The sequence below is a fragment of the Phyllostomus hastatus genome, unplaced genomic scaffold (assembly GCF_019186645.2).
Source record: "Phyllostomus hastatus isolate PE091 unplaced genomic scaffold, TTU_PhHast_1.1 phas_scaffold_39, whole genome shotgun sequence".
NCBI lineage: Eukaryota > Metazoa > Chordata > Mammalia > Chiroptera > Phyllostomidae > Phyllostomus > Phyllostomus hastatus.
This window is the reverse complement of record NW_025334028.1, coordinates 9,550,780-9,568,386: the sequence shown is the minus strand read 5'-3', so window position 1 is coordinate 9,568,386 and position 17,607 is coordinate 9,550,780. Positions and strand designations below refer to the sequence as shown.

Here is a 17,607-nt window from a genome sequence, read left to right as displayed (position 1 = left end):
TTGATCCCATAGTTTCCATTTCCAAGAATTCTATCTTTTTTTTACTCAATGTCCTTTTTTTTCCATTTATGGAACATATTTCCTCATCTATTTAGGGATATTAATTGAAATTTTTTATTTTACTTTGTTCTTTATATTTTTTATTTACCCTATGTCTTTATTTCTACATATTTGGTTTGGCTTCTGCAACTTAAGAAACTGCCTCTAAAGTCTACTGACCCTTGACTATCTGTTCATTTTAAGAGTGAGGCACTAGAAAGCTGAGCAGACACTCTGTGTATAGATGGGGTTGTTGGCAGTTTCATTTATGTGGATATGCCTGGGCCATTTCTCTGGACCCCAAAACCAGCTGTAGCCATTACCTCATGGATTGGTTAACTTTTCCAGAGAGGAACCCTTCAATTCTTAACCTTGGAGTCTGCCAGTATTATCAGGTTGATTTAGGGAATGAGAGGAAAGCAGATTTTATGGCAGAATATGTAGATTTTAGCTTAATATCTTTGTTTTTTGTGTGTCCTTCCCCTGAATTCAGTTGTGCCCAGCTTCAGATCCTGTTTGAATTTCTCTGGAAATTACACTTCTGGGAATTAAACTTAATTTCTCTGGAAATTAGTCTAGCCTTCTATAAGTATGGAGAAGGGGCTCAGCAAACTCTGAAAGGGGATCTAACTCTTTTTACACAGACTTTCAACCAACCCTTATGGTTTTTGCCCTGCTTATACTCCTCTCCCTCTTTTTAGAAGTACCTGAATTTTTTAAACATTTCTAAGGCTCTGTGACAGACTCAGCTGACCTCTGTGTTCCCTTACTGCTGGCCCAGCTTTTAGATCCCCTTGGTCTTCTGTTACCCATCAATAGCTAGACTATAGATTAAACATGGCTGTAAATTTGTTTGCCCCATTTGCTCTGTTGAGATGACTAGTCTGACTAATAAAACAAGGCTTAAAGGAGCTGTGTCAGTGGTTGGACCCAGGCCCAACAGAGTGAGCCTCAATATCCTATCTCTTAGACACTCAGTCTAGGAGCCCTGAGTGGCCAGGTTAACAATCCAACCACCCTGCAAGAAAGGCAGCACAGTGCAGCCTTACAGGGGGAAGAGGATCCAGCCAAGCCCAGACTCCAGGCTGATTCTGCTCAGGTGCATGTGTAAAGCAACCTTGGGTACTCCAGATGAGCCCAGTGGCAGATAAATACTACTGAGAGATCACAGTCAATGCCATAGGGAATGAAAAGAGTCACCCAACTGAACCCCTCCCAAACTTTCACCACAGAAATTATGAAGTGTAAAAATTATTGTTGTAATCCATTAACTATTGAGACAATTATGCAGCAGTAAATAACCTAAACAAACTGCTTTCCCCCCTTTTAAATCATGTTGTAGTTTTCCCCTCTCCTATTCTTTTATGTACTTGGGGCTTGTGATTTTTAGAAGAAATCTCTAGATAGTCATTTTAGGAAGCTTTTAGTAGAGGTGCTGGTGGATACATATATGCTATATGCCATGCTTAGTGGAAAGTTGCCTCAGTTACTCTTTAATCTCTTTGATATTCTGAAGTATGATTTATTTTTAGCATATTTCACTTTTAGGTTTTTGTTAGATGTTCAAAACCTGAATGAAAGTTTTAATGGCATCAGCTATCTCTTCCATTAATTATATTTCCACAAACCAAAATCATTCTGATAAAACAATTACATTCCCTCTGGCCTACTAACACATTTGCAATATTAAGATTGAGCCATATTTCTAATAAAGTTTAGCAATCATAATTTTTCCCAGAAAAGCCTATGACAGATAACAGCAATGAATCTAATGTCACATGTCAAATTCATTTTACAGAAATAAAGAAACTGTCCTTTTAAAAGAAATCTAGTTAGGGAAATGTCTAATCTCATCTTTTAACCCTATTCTTAACAGGATCCACAGTAGTACCTGGTAAAAATTAGATCACATTAACACTTTCTGGCATGCAGAAGCAGCCAGCAAGGTCAGTCATTAGTGTGTTAAATGTACCCAGCACTTCAAATAGACAGAGGTGCCATTTGAGAAGGGAACACATTAGTGTTTCATCATAGTCATTCCTGCATGCCAACCCAACTTACAATGCATGATTCTCTTCAGGAGCCTGGCATTAGGTGGAAGTAGAACCAATAACAGGCACTCCAACTGGTGTTTTCCTGGAAAGCAGCATGCTATGACATATGCTAAAAAATAATTACAGTGATTTAGGGATTTATATACCAATGACTCCTGCTATCATAAGCCTGATTATGACACAGGGAACAGGAAGAAAAGATAACCTTAGAGATGTCTGTTTTTCACGGTTCATGCTCAATAGACATTTGTCTCTTGCCTTTTTCCTTTGTCCCCAATGAAACTATCTGATAAATACTACATGTAAAGCTAACTAAGGAGAAGGGAAATACCATGATTCTGGAGTGTGCTGTAGTCCAGTGCCTCCCAGACTTTCACCTGCATACAAATTCTCCAGGATCTCCAGGATCTTCTTAAAATGCAGATTCTGATTCAGCAAGTCTCATTGGTGCTGAGATTCTGCATTTCTAACAAAATTCAGTTAACCCAAGCCTGATTGTCCACGGAACACACTCTGAAAAGTAAAACTACAGGCAGATATTATTACATCAGTGTATCTCTCTTTCCTTATTAAATATCAGAACTTATCCTTCCAGTGTAACAACTAAATTCAGAAAGTTGGTACTGAAGGTTTAGGGCAAAAGAGCCCAGCATAGCCACTTAAAAACTCAGTATGTATGCATGCCTAAATTCCTCATTATTTTATTATTCTTTTAGCTTTATAAAAAATGTTATCACTAGTATATAATCTTCTGAGACTTGCTTTTTTCCAACATGTTTCTAAAATGTATCCATACAGTTGCAGCTTCAACAATAAAGATAATGTTCTGATTCTCAGTCTGGGTGGTGAGTTCACAAGTGGTGCTCAAAAAATTAACCATCACTATATATTCTTTTATATATATATCAATTATTACATTCTAAAAACATTTTCACTAAATACTTGTTACCTCTATTCTTAAAGTTTCTACAGCCATTAACACTACAGGCAATGTCTTACTTTTTACCATCCCTTCTATGCAGCCTGAATATCATGTTACTTGGCTTCAATCTCCCTACCTCTCTCCTCTCATTTGCTTTCCTCTGATTGTAGCTCTTAATCCTTCAATCCCTACTACTGGTTTTTCCACATGTGTTATTCAACATTACCTTGTGATGGGCAATGCCACTATCTCAGTAGCTTTATACAGTATTCTTGCTTAATTAAAAAAAAAAACAGATCTGGTTGTAGGCCAAGAGAAATCTTGGAAAAGTTCCTCCAAGTGCTCACCTCAGGACTTTAGGATATTTTCAATACATCCCACTTTCTCAAAAGCCTTCCTCTCCAGGTATGTGGCTGAGGGAAAGGACAAGGAAAGTTGCACAAGGACTTTTTATGGCCAGGCCTGTATGTAACACACATTACTTCCACCAACCTCCCACTGGAAGGACTCAGTGACACAGACCACTTAGATGCAAAAGGACAATGAGACACATATGCTTTCCTCATTCCCACAAGAAAAATAAAATAGTTTTAATAAATCTCAGATATTTCATGAAGCAACATTTTTACTGATATGTTCCCTAGAGCAAGGGACATAAAGGAAAGAATAAGCAAATGGGATCTCATCCAAATAAAAAGCTTCTGCATAGCTAGCTTTGCTAGTGTCAAAATAAAAAGAAAACCAACCGTATGGGAAAACATGTTTGCCAATGATACCTCAGACAAGGGTTTAATCTCCAAAATATATAAAGAACTTACTCAACTCCACTCTAAGAAGACAAGAAACCCAAGTAAAAAAATGGGCAAAGGACTTGAACAGACACTTCTCCAAGGAGGACATACAGAGGATCCAGAGACACATGAAAAGATGCTCAGTATTGCTAGCTATCACAGAGATGCAAATTAAAACCAAAATGAGATACCACTTCACACCAGTAAGAATGGCCATCATAAGCAAAGCAACAAACAACAAGTGTTGGAGAGGTTGTGGCGAAAAGGGGACCCTAGTGCACTGTTGGTGGGATTGCAGACTGGTACAACCACTATGGAAAACAGTATGGAATTTTCTCAGAAAACTAAAAATGAATCTGCCTTTTGATCCACCAATTCCACTGCTGGGATTATATCCTAAGAACCCTGAAATACCAATCCTAAAGAACCTATGCACCTCAATGTTCATAGCAGCACAATTTACAACAGCCAAGTGTTGGAAGCAACCTAGGTGCCCATCAGTGAATGAATGAATCAGAAAACTATGGTACATTTACACAATGGAATTCTATGTAGCAGAAAGAAAGAAGCTCATACCCTTTGTGACAGCATGGATGGAACTGGAAAGCATTATGCTAAGTGAAATAAGCCAGGTGGTGAAAGACAAATACCATATGATCTCACCTTTAAGAGGAACCTAAACAACAAAACAAACAAACAAGCAAAATATAACCAAAGACACTGAAATAGAGAACAGGCTGACAGTGACCAGAGGGGAGAGGGGAGGGAATTTCAGGGGAAAAGGGGAAGGGTTTACAGGAACAAGTATGAAAGACACATGGACAAAAACTAGCAGGGGTGGAAATGGGAGGGAGGTGGGGAGGACTGGGGAAATAGGCTGGATTGGGAGTAAAAGACAGAAAACTGTACTTGAACCACAATTAAAATTTAAAAGAAACATTAAACAATAAAAAAGAACTTACTCTCCCTGCCACCATGCATATCTGTGCCTTAAAAATTAAATTCTCAATAATGTTTATGAAATAAATTAGCATGGGTAATTACCCATGAAGAAGAAAACAATTCAATCACACACACCTGGTTCCTTGAGTAACTGCTAAATATTTTGAAATTCCATTTTCTTTTACAGAAAGTGTGCCTATATAATAGGAATTCAATAAAATATTCATTGAGATCTATATTAGGATATTGAGTAATACAAAAGGGAAATTATAGTTTCTATTCTTTAAAGGTATATAAGTATTATCCAAATAGGAAGAAAAGATAGTAGCTATGCAATAATACAGAATCTGAATATCAATTTTAAAGTGACACATTACAAGGTCAACTGTCAAACGATTGTTACAGATGTTATAGAATATGTTTTGATAAGTAAGCAAATTATGGCCAGGGAAATCTGGAATAATTTGAAAAGGTGAGAAAGAGAGAGAGAAACCTTCTCTCCAAGAGGTCCAAGACACTATTATCAGACACAGAAAAGCACAAATAGACAGAATCTAATGTATTTTTATTTTATCAGCTTGGCCTATGCTGCAATAGGCCCATTTATCCTATAGCTGAGTTCCTAGTACAGTTTATGCACTAGTAAAAATAAGATATTATAGTATTCTATTCTAAATGTTATGCTTCCATTTTATCTTAAAAATACCCATTTTAATAAGAAAACAGGCGGGTTCATTTATCCCAAAGGGCCTCTAAATTCAACAAACAACATCCTGTATTTGCCTTGAAATCAATCACACCCCAAAGTGCTGCAAAACGAACTTTAGCAAATGGTGCAACTGTGATGAAATTTGCATAACAGATTTACAGTGTATTCAAGGCTTCTATTTTCCCACCTCAGCACTTCTCTCCTAAAGGAGGATTGTACATGTCTGGTAATAGCAAAGGTGCAGTGCACTGAGAGGAATGTCAACCTGAGTAAAAGAAACAAGTATGTAACTTTTGTCCTCTGGGGCCCCGGTAACAATGTTTAAGCAGATGGCGAAGCTGCAATTTGATTTGCAGTTGTGGTTTGGGGCCAGACACAAAGGTTATTTAGCAAAATCAGAGATTTTCTTACTGTAGTTTTATAACAGGAAGATGCAGCCATTTAGAATTATTGAAAGGAAAGCTATGGCTCATATTAATCAAAATCAATACTACCAAAAATGCTAAGATATCAGAACAAGCCAAAGGAAAAACACAAAGGTATTCCCACCTTAACCTTTCAGTGACTTCTCCCATCCCCTTAACACACTATTCTCTACTGTTCCCATTACAACTGCCCAGTGGCCTCCAGCTCTCTCCCTCTATCAATATGTCCTCTTAAAAACAGGTTTGTTTTGTTTGTAGGCCGATGCTCAATCCACTGAGCCACACCAGCCAGGGGAGGGCTGGGGAGTGGGCTGGGAGGGGAGTAAAAGACAGAAAACTGTACTTGAACAACAATTAAAATTTTAAAAAAAATTAAAATTTAGAAAAGAAAGAAACAGGTTTATTACCAGCAGGTGGCCTCCCTGTCCTCTAGTGCTGTACTTGTCAAGGAAGAAGCATGGGGTCTGTGATGCAGCTGCTGAGAAGCAGTGCCAGTGGACACACAGTCGCAGAGTAAAACTCATGCCATTCATTGAGAAAGTCAGCTTGCTTCAAAGTGGAAGACTTTCCTATTAAAGCAAATGCACGAGTAGAGTACAATTTACATTTCAACTAATTCTGAAGATAAACTGTCAGCCTATGACGGATTGCTTCCTGATCAATACCACTGTTACTTCCAGCTCAGGTCCAGATGTATTGTACACATTTACCTTCCCCTACCCTGATGGATACTTAGGAGAAAAGTTTGAGAAGCACTGTCTCTACACTTACACTATTTTTTAATGGACTTTAATTTTCAGTCAAGTCCTGTTACTTTCCAATGAGTCAAGAAGCAGGTCTGTATAGAAAGATCTGTTCTCTACAGAGCAAAGCTTCTCACCTTTTTTTCTGCATGAATACACCTGGGGATAAGACACTTCTGTAACATAGAGAACAATTCTCAGATGGGTATCAGGATCTTAGCAAAAAGTTGATTCTGACCATTCCCTCAGGAAGAGGGCCTTTATTACTTCACCCCATATTTCTACTTATTTATTTAACAATAAACATTTAAAGTCTGTTTTCTGTAAGTCAAGTGTTGTGCAATCATTAAGAAACATATTTTTGACATTGGGGATAAGAGAAGACAGTGAACCATCCATTGTAAAATGATGCAACAATCATTTTACAACCATCGATTTACAAAATTTATAGACCTTTGAAAAGACAGTATAATGCATCTAAATATCAAGAGAATAAAGACAACAATCAAAGCAGACCCAGGAATGTTTCAGATACTGGAGTTAGCAGAAAGACCTCCTTACAGCTTTCAGCCATTACCTCTTTTTGTCTGAATGCAGCCTTGAGTGAGTCATATAAAGGACCAGGAAACACAGCCCACAGGGCTCAGATCCCAGCACATAACAGACCAGGTATAAATTAGGAAGAATCTGAGGAGAGATAGCCCCTGGATCAACACAAAAACCATGTAGAATAAGGACTAAAGAAAGATCATTAGGTTTGGCAAGTATGAAGTCAATAACTAATCTTTGCAATAACTAAGAATTACTTAGAAAGAGTTTGTGGGTAAGAATACAGAATAAAGCATACAGTCCTGAAGCATAGAGAGTAGATTTAAGAAGACAAATTAAAGGTTTACATTGGGTGATGATGTGGGTCAAAATATGCATTCTCTAATTCAAATATGCAAAAAAACATTTTAATATAAATGTATTTTTGTAACAAAATCCATTCTTTTTTGAGCTCCCATTCATGTACAATAGCAAAAAAGAAGAAGAAAAGAAGGAGGAGAAAGAATAAGAAGAAGAGGAGGAGGGGGAGGAGGAAAGAAAAATAGAAAAGAAAAATTTCATTTGTCCATTTAAGGTGTCTCAGTCTTTTCTTTAAAGTTAACTCAGGCTCTTTGAGACTAGTCTTCAAGGAGGTAATCTCAGGATCATGTATTTAGATTCTCCATTTCCCGCTTGATCTAAATCTTGGGGAGCTTACATATCAATTGGGCATCAGTGTAAGGGATGTCTGATGTACACTTGTTCCTGCTTTTCAGACCTTCACCTCCTCCTTGAAAATGACCCTTATTTCATGTGATCCCCTATGTCTGCTGCACTGGCATCTGCTAAAAATATAGCTGACTTTCCTTAGGATAACTAGACCACACACTCTGCATCCTCCTTGCACATATCACAGGGCTCTTTAGGCTACAGTAGAGTTCCTTATCCTTGTGGGAAGCCCAGTGTCAGGGAGCTACCTGAGTATCACACTTGAGAATGTTCTGCCCTCAAGCCCACACTACCTTCCTCAATCAGGCCTAATACCCCACCATGATAGTACCATTCCATTTTGGTGCCATGCAGAATGTGAGAAGGGGCTTGAGGGTATTTGGAGACATACCCTAGGGAGTGACAAGACACTGTTGTTTCACCCTTACTCTCACTTCCTCTCCCTCTCAACCCAGTAACAGAGGGTATTCTACTTTCCCTTTTTATCTGACAAGAACTTGAGGCAAGATCAAAAGTGAGTGCACATTCCTCCCCCTTGGGGAAAATAAAAGAAGAAAGATACTACAACATAAGCTCAATTATTAAGAAAATGAGAATGTGAGATGACATTTTTATTAAATAAAACTTGGAATGCTTATGTGGTAGATCATGTCCAGGTTTGCTCTAAGCCCAAAACACAACAAATAGAACATAGATATACGTGACTGAGGCACAGGTAGAAATGCCTTTACTAGCATAGCAGTGCATGAACCACTGATGTGCCCCATTTCCACCCAGAGACTAGTTGTTTGAAAAGCAGAGAAGCACCTGAGCTTTCTTGTCTCCTCTGAACTGGTAGTTTTTATGTTGCCCATGGGCAGCGCTGATCACAGGATCTAGGTGGCAGCAACTTAAAGAACAAAGCAAGCATCAGGTAATTGCATACCTTTATTTGTGTACTTCTTTGATGACATAATTTGCACAGCTGTTTGCTAGGTAACCAAAGTGAAAGTAACACTGAGCCATTTCTAGTTCATCTGGTGAGCCTTTAACTGACACCACCTCTTATACCCTTGCCTACCTCAGCTTCTCCCACCACTGACCTTCTACTACTCTCTTTTTGTTTTTTCACTCCAATATCACCTTGCTTTTTAGTTTTCTTCCTCCTTAAAACTTTGACTAGTCAAATAAGAACTCTCCCCCTAAACTGTATCTTGACATTTCCCACCTAGCTTGTCCTGGTCCCTGTCATGCCAACTTTTCCCTTGGATATCATCCCATGGACTCTAATCTCACTGGTTTTCCTGGCCTCAAAGCCACTTTTCAAATCAAGCCACTTTGTAAAAGATATATGTATCAAAAGGGAAACAACTGTACAATCAACCATTTTAAACTACATTTAAAGAATTTCTGGCCTCGACATGTTTCAAATCAGACTATGTTTGGCTTGACAATGTTCCATCACTCTACCTGTGTATAAGACTATTGTATAATAATTAGCTTTCCATGTAATAACCACATACTTGATAGCTTAAAATGACATAATTTTTTTTATGGTTCCAGGCACTGGAAGTCTGAAATCAGTTTAACTGGGCTAAAGTCAAGGTGTCGACAGAGTTCATTCCTTCTGGAGGCTCTGGGAAGAATCCATTTTTTGTTTTTTCTGATCCTCTGGATGCCTCTGCATTTTTTGGTTCATGACATCTTTCTTGCATCATTTCAATCTCTTGCTTCTATCATCACATTTACTTCACAAAACTCCTTCCACATTTCTTTTGAGAAGTCACTTGTGGTTACATTTAGGTCCTGCCCAGATAGTCCAGGATAATCTTCCCATCTCTAGATCCTTATTCACATCTTTGCAGACCCTTTGCCATATAAGGTAACAGTTGCAGGTTCCAGGGATTATGACATAAACGCCTTTGATGGACCCATTATTTAGCCTACCACAACTACTAATATATAAAACAGAAAAATGCCAAATGCCAATACCACAATAAAACTGAAAATATTATACTAGAGTAACACTAACAAAAATAGCTTTTTAATTAAAAAATCATTAAAACAGTCATTAAACAAGCAATACTTTCAAAATATTGATGAGGACTTTCACTGAATACATTTAAAGAACTTCATAAAGTTTTCATTAAACACCCAAGTGTTGAGGCCTTCATGAAAAGTCATTTTTCTTTTCAGTATCAAAATAAAATCTAAGCTCACTTATAAGAGGACTGATGAACAATTTCTACATAAACAAGGTGCAATTTAAATAAAGCCATGGAGGCATAACAGTAGGTCAATAGGTCTTTCTAGTAGTCTAAACATTATGATCTTTTTCTTTCATGCCTTTGATTATAATTAATATGAAAATAAGGTAGATATTGTCAAAGTAAAGGTCATCAAGTAGCAAAGAATGTAAATAAAGTTCTTTAAATATTATTCAAAAATGTTTTTCAGAAAATTATGTGTACTTTTAGTCACATTTTGTTTTCAAATAACATCTTTATTCTTACAGTGGGTCAGCTTAACAGTAAAATGTAGGCAAAAATTTTCATAATGGCATTAAAAGAGACTTTATGAACAATATTCCCTGGGCTTCTGCAAGGTATAAACATGCAGCCTTCTGTATGAACTCATGTAGCTCTATGAACTGATAGACCGCTCTCTAGAGTCCTAGTGCTTCTTCTGACTTAGGAGTTGTATAATCTTTAACCCTACTGCTTAGGGTACTTGTGCAAATAAAATAATATAAAAGAAAATACTTAGAATAGTAAATGGGAAATAAGCGCTGCCAATAATTTTTAGTTATTTTCATTATCTCATTTTTGGATTCACCTGTTTATGCTTAAAAAACAGAAAAACCTGGAATGACCATAAACTACAACTTACTATTAAAAATAAGATTGTGAATTCACTTAAAGTACATGCATTCATCAAATTAGATCATAAAAATAGACTTCCTTAATAATAAACACATTGATCAATAAAACTAGTTTCATTAGAAGAAAATTAAAAATTGAAATAGAAAATAATTGATTTTTGACAAAACTACAAAAACAATTCAATAAAGGAAGGACAGCCTTTCCAACAAATGATTGTGCAGGAATTAAATACCCATCAGCAAAAAAAAAATCAACTTTAATTTAAATCTTTTACCTTATATAAAACTTAATTCAAAATAGGTCATACACTTAAAAATAACACCTGAAACTGTAAAACAACTTTTGGAAAAAACATACACAAGAGCAATTCCTTGGAATATATAGCTAGGTGGAGATCTTAGAATTAGTACTAGAAGCACAATCCATAAAAAGAAAAAAATGACAAATTGGGTCTCCTCAGAATTTAAAATTTTGCTCTGTGAAAGTTCACATGAAAAGAATAAGCAGGTGGCAAATATGCACATGAAAAGATGTTCAACATCTTTAGCCATAAGGGAAATGCAAATTAAAACTGCAATGTAATTTCACTACATGCCTATCAGAATGACTTTAAAAAAGTGGCAATACTAAAGGCTGGCAAGGCTCAGTTCAGAAACTGAACCACTCGTACATGGCTGGTGGGATAGAAAATGATGCAACCATTCTGGAAAACAATTTGGCAGTTTCTCATAAAAGTGAACACTCACTACAATATAGCACAACAATTGTACTCCTGGGCCTTTATCCCCAAAAAGTGAAAATATACACCTACACAAAAACCTGTATATGAATGTACCTAGCAGATTTATTTATTCAAAACAGCCAAACACTAGCATCAATCTACATATTTTCACCAGGTGAATGGTTAAACAAACTGTAGTGCATCCATAACATGGGATACTACTAGCAATTAAAGAAAATTTTTATTATGTAAGAAAATGCAACAATCTGGACTAATCTCTAGAAAATAGTACCGTGTGGGGGAAAACAGCCAATTTCAAAATCCACTATCATATGTATGATCCCAACTGTATAAGAGTCTGGAAGAGGCAGAATTGTGGAGATAGTAAACATATGAACAGTCATAGGGGTTAGAGGCAAGGAGGGATAAATAAGCAGAGCACAGAGGATTTTTAACACAGTGAAACTATTCCATGTGGTACTATTATGGTAGATATATGTCATTATACGTTTGTCCAAACTTATAGAATATATATAACACCCAAAGTGAACCTTGTAACCAATAAACTTATATATATAGTAATTTTAGGTGAAAGTGATGTGTCAATGTAGGTTCATCTATAGTAACATATGTGCCACTCTAGTGAGGAATGTTGGTAATGGGGGAGGCTATGCAAATGTTGGGGCAGGGAGTATATGGGAACTATTTTTTCTGCTCTTGTTTGCTCTGAACCTAAAACTGCTCTAAAAATAAAGTCTGTGTTTTTAAAAGAAAACTAGGATATGATTCCATTTTTATAACATTACTGAAGTGGCAAAAATGAGGAACAGAGCAGTGACTTTTTTAAGGATGATGTGGGGGCAGCAGGTGGGTGGGTGTGGTTATAAACTGGCAACATAAAGGAACCTTGTGTTGAAACTGTTCAGTACCTTGGACTTCCGGCCAAGCCAGAGGCATAGGTAGATACACTTTGCCTCCTCACACAATCAAAAGAAGGACACCAACAAATTTAAAAAGAAAAAATAACCTGAACTGCCAGAAAATTGAACTACATGGAAGTCTAAAACTAAGGAGTTACAGAAGAAACATTCAACCAGACCAGTAGGAGGGGCAGAGACTGGAAACCAGGGGTGGAGAAGACTCATAACAAGGCGGCAGCTGGATGACCAAGAGAGGTGGCAGCTGGTGGACCAGGCGGTCACATATTTGCATGCGGATAAACTGGGAGGAACAACTGGGGAGTGAGAGAGATGGTGCAACCCAGGGTTCCATTGCAGGAAAATAAAGCTTTGAAACCTCTGGCTGAAAAATTTTGTAGGGGTTGAGGCAGCAGAAAAAACTCACAATCTCACAGGAGAGTTTGTTGGAGAGACCCACAGGGTCCTGGAACATACACAAACCCACAGACCTGAGAAACAACACCAGAAGGGCCACAAGCAAGGTTTGTGGGTAGCAAGAGAAGTGACTCAAAGCAGGCCAAGAGCTGAGTAAGTGGCATTGTTCCCTCTTAGAACCCCTCCCCTACATATGGCACCACAAAGCAGCAATGTGGGCTGCCCCACCCTAGAGAATACCTAAGGCTCCAACCCTTACTACATTACAGACCTGCTGAGACAAAAAAAATGGCCCAAATGAAAGAACAGTTCAAAGCTCCAGAAAAAAATACAACTAGGTGATGAAGAGACAGCCAAACTATCATATGCACTGTTCAAAAAACTGGTAATCAGGATGCCCACAGAATTGGTTGAGTATGGTCACAAAACAGAGGAAAAGTGAGGCTATGAAAAGTGAAATAAAGGAAAATGTACAGGGAACCAATAATAAAGGGAATGAAACCAGAACTCAAATCAATGGTTTGAAGCAAAATGAAAAAATGAACATTCAACTAGAACAGAATGAAGGAACAAGAATTCAAAAAACTAGGAGAGGCTTAGGAACCTCCAGGACAACTTGAAACATTCCAACATCCGAATCATAGGGGTGCAGGAAGGAGAAGAAGAAGAGAAAGGAATTGAAAACTTATTTGAAAACATAATGAAGGAGAACTTCCCTTATCTGGCAAAGAAAATAGACTTCCAGGGAGTCCAGCAAGTTCAGTCCCCAAAAAGTTGGACCCAAGGAAGCCTACACCAAAGCACACCATAATTACATTACTCAAGATTAAAGAGAAGGAGAGAACCTTAAAAGCAGCAAGAGAAAAGGAGACAGTTCCCTACAAAGGAGTACCCATTAGACTATCAGCTGATTTCTCGAAAGAATCTTACAGGCAAGAAGGGGCTGGAAAGAAGTAGTCAAAGTCATGAATGGCAAGAATCTACATCCAAGATTACTCTATCCAGCAAAGCTATCATTTAGTATGGAAGGGCAGATAAAGTGCCTCCCAGACAAGGTCAAGTTAAAGGAGTTCATCATCACCAAGCCCTTATTATATGAAATGATAAAGGGACTTATCTAAGAAATAGAAGATCAAAAATATGAACAGTAAAATGACAACAAACTCATGACTGTCAACAACTGGCCCTGAAAAACAAAAAAAGAAAACAAACTAAGCAAAATAACTCGAACAAGGATAGAATCACAGAAATGCAGATCACATGGAGGGTTATCGGCAGGGAGGGGCAGGGGAAGAATGGGAGAAAAGGTACAGGGAATAAGAAGCATAAATGGTAGGTACAAAATAAGGGGAGGTTAAGAATAGTATGGGAAATGGAGAAGCCAAAGAACTTATATGTATGAGCCATGGACATGAACTAAGACGGAGGAATGATGGTGGGAGGCAGGGTACAGGGTAGAGGGGAATAAAAGGGAGGAAAAAGATGGGACAACTGTAATAGCATAATAAATAGATTATATTTTTTAAAAAAGAAACTATTCAGTACCTTGAATGTGGTGGACACATAAACCTACAAGCTGGTAAAGCTGTATAGAACTTAATATATGCATACCTACAAGTATATACAATACTTTAATGTGTGTACATGTGTGCAAATACACATAAAACTAGTGAATCAGAATAAGATTTTTGGATTGTATTGATGTTGATCAGTATCCTGGTTGTTAGTCCACTATAGCTGTTACCACTAGAGGAAGCTGGGCTAAGTGTACAACAGATTACTCTATACTCTATTCATTAAAACTGCTTGTGAATTATCTCCGCTTTAAAAGTGAATTACCTTAAATTCTCCAGCAGGTTGTAATGATGCCATAGAAACTTTCCATAGCCTTCTTAATTTTGCCACTTAACAGTCATTGTTGACTCTGCAGCTAATGTCATCATGACATTAAGCAAATGAACATGATATGCTTCTACCCTTGGAGAACAGAAAGCTATTCTAGCCTTAGAAATTGCCTGGTAGCCAGGCATTGGCCTCCTCTTGCCTGTGAGATTGTGCAGCTTTACTTCCCAGAGATCAAAGGAACCAAAGTCCACACAGTCAGGCCCTGCCAGCCTTTGGTGGCTCAAGCATTGTTGATGTCACTGAAATATCTGTAAAAATGGTCTGCTTAACTCAGTTAAAACAGCAATTTTTGCTCTAGAGGAAAAAGATTTTATGCCATAGAAAATTATGTTATAAAGATGCAGCCGGGCATCAATAAAAAGCAGCCATAAAGCAGAAGGCAGTGAGAGTCAGAAAGAGATATAAAGAGATTTTCTTTCTCTTTAGCAACTGAAGGGGTGCACTTCCAGCATTCTCTCATAAATACAAAGAGAATCGAGCTGGATGCCTGTAAGGTAGTCACTGCTCAAAACTGAATTTCCAAGTATGGAGCAAGGGAGGAAAATAGAATGGGAGACTCATCTATTTGCTTTTAACCTTTATTAATGTTTATTTTTTTAATCTTGTTTGTCTATTTCTCCTCTTTTGCTTCTCCTCCTCTTCTTTTATTGTTTTTGTTTCTATTTTGTTTTGTTTTAAGAGTCGTCATTCAATCTGATCTCCCAGCTTTTACCTAAGTGGTTCATTTCTGGACTTCAGACATGTCTAAATTTTTAGGCAGACTTGGAGAAATGTGTGTAGGAGAGAATAAAGAAATCCATTTGCATTCAGAGCTGAAAAGCAAGCCCCTTGGGAATGAATCCACCCAAAGAATATAAATGACTTGGCTCAATCACAAAACCTTAGTCATCAACAAAGAGAAAACAGTGTTTATCATAAGCCATCTGTCCTAACCCACTGACTCAATCTTAGTTATGTATAAATATATATATATACATATATATATATATATATATATATATATATATATACTCTTTTCACTAAAACCTCTAATGCACCTAGACCAAGGCAGCACTGATTTAGTATCCACATGCCAAAAAATAAACAAACAAGCAAACAAATAACCTAACATGAGAAAAAGATACTGTCTTACCTGTGCAGGGGGAAGCTGAGTGTGGCTGAGGTCCTGCGTTTCACTGAAGGTCTCACACCGCACAGGATACCCAAGAGCAGCGTCGACATTTGGTGAAGGTACCCAATGCCTGTGCCCCATAGGAAGCTGTAAAGCCAGAAACATCTAGAAAAATGCTTTCACATAGCTATCAATGGTTAAAAAGACCTGTTCATGAGATCACAAGAAACACCCCTACAGATGCCTAAAGCATTGTATAGAAGAGATCTGAGGGGTAATGGAAATAATGAAATAGTAGGCAGTAAAAATGCAGAAAAAAACATAATTTACAATATTTAATATAAATACACTTTTACCCTTGGGCTGATGTAGCTCAGGAACATGTTCAAGTTTCATGTACATGTAGTTTACTTTCATTTAACAAAGAAAGTACTAAATTGGAATAAATTGACCTCTGCTCTTCTCCCAAATTAGCCTGAGTGGCCACTATATGTATCTTTTTACTCATTACTTAGTAAATACAGCTTTCTCCACTGACAGATTTTAATATCAGCATATAAATGTGCTTGTAAGTAAAAACTTAAAAATATAATTTCATATACACCAAAATTGATTGACTGTCATCAATGAAGTAAATGAAGCATATAACACAATATTACCTGCCCAAGAAATGTGATTTTTTTTTTACCATGGAGCAAACTACCTATAAGATGTACTCCAAGATAGAAAATAAAAGTACTTCATAAGAAAACATCTGGGTCATATTTGCAACATTCACTGATTTGTTCTATAATTTTATCAGATCCAGTAAACTCCTTCTTCCTAAATGAAACTTCCATGGCCACCTATGGCCAATTTTCCACATCTGAACTGTACTTTTATATAACAATCTTTAAACATCACTCCCTTCTTTGTTCTATTTCATGTCCTCTTGCTTTTGAACCTTGAAGTCTTGCTTATATCCTTCAAGAGTTTCCTTTCAGACACCTTTTCTATACTCCAAACTTAATCTGCATTAGTCATGTTCATCTTTCATTTCTTTCTCAAGAATGAGCACTGACCTCATTTATTTTAGTCTCCACAAGGAGCTATGTATGACCTAAAGATCTCTTATCCTCATGGCTCTCTTTATTGATGCTTCATTACCATTCCTGACATACAAGTTTCAGAATCACACACAAAGCTCCAAGTGGAATGTCTTCCTAGGCCTTTGAAATGCTTTATAATGCTGTGTACCTGACTTCCATTCACTTTCTTCATTATTAAGATGCTACTGCTTTCCTTTTGTTTCATCTAGCCTATAAATCTTGTTACTAATATCCCCTTAAGAATTGTTACTTCTTTGCAGACTTTGACCTCATTCTTTGCTCCATTTTTCTAAATGTTTTTCTATGTGGTTTCTAATATGACATATAACAAATGCACTGACAAACATTTTCTTAGTATGAAAATCAATAACATAATTAAGTTATTCTAATTAAATCAATTTACATGAATGTTTTATTTTGCCAGAATACCACTTAATGGTCGTTTACTCGATGTTTGTCACAAAAAGGAAAGCCAGAGAAAATGGAATAAATGGAAAGAGTAGTATGGAACTATTCCAGCTACTGGAAGAGGAACCAAAGAAACTATATTACCAATTGTTGACTAGTAAAGTCAGAGCCAGATAAAGAGCACATTGTGAGGATTCTCCTGAAAGTATTTATGTGGCTCTGAAGTGTTTGCAAAGCATGCAAAAATACGAAACTTGCAAGTGAACAATAACTTAAAAACTCAGAGCACTTATATTT

At 37.1% G+C, this 17,607-nt stretch overlaps 1 pseudogene; it reads right to left on the bottom strand.

The window, feature by feature from the left end:
- LOC123806728 overlaps window positions 1-17,107 on the bottom strand; it is a 49,510-nt pseudogene extending 32,403 nt beyond the window's left edge.
- Between the last annotated feature and the right edge of the window lie 500 nt (window positions 17,108-17,607).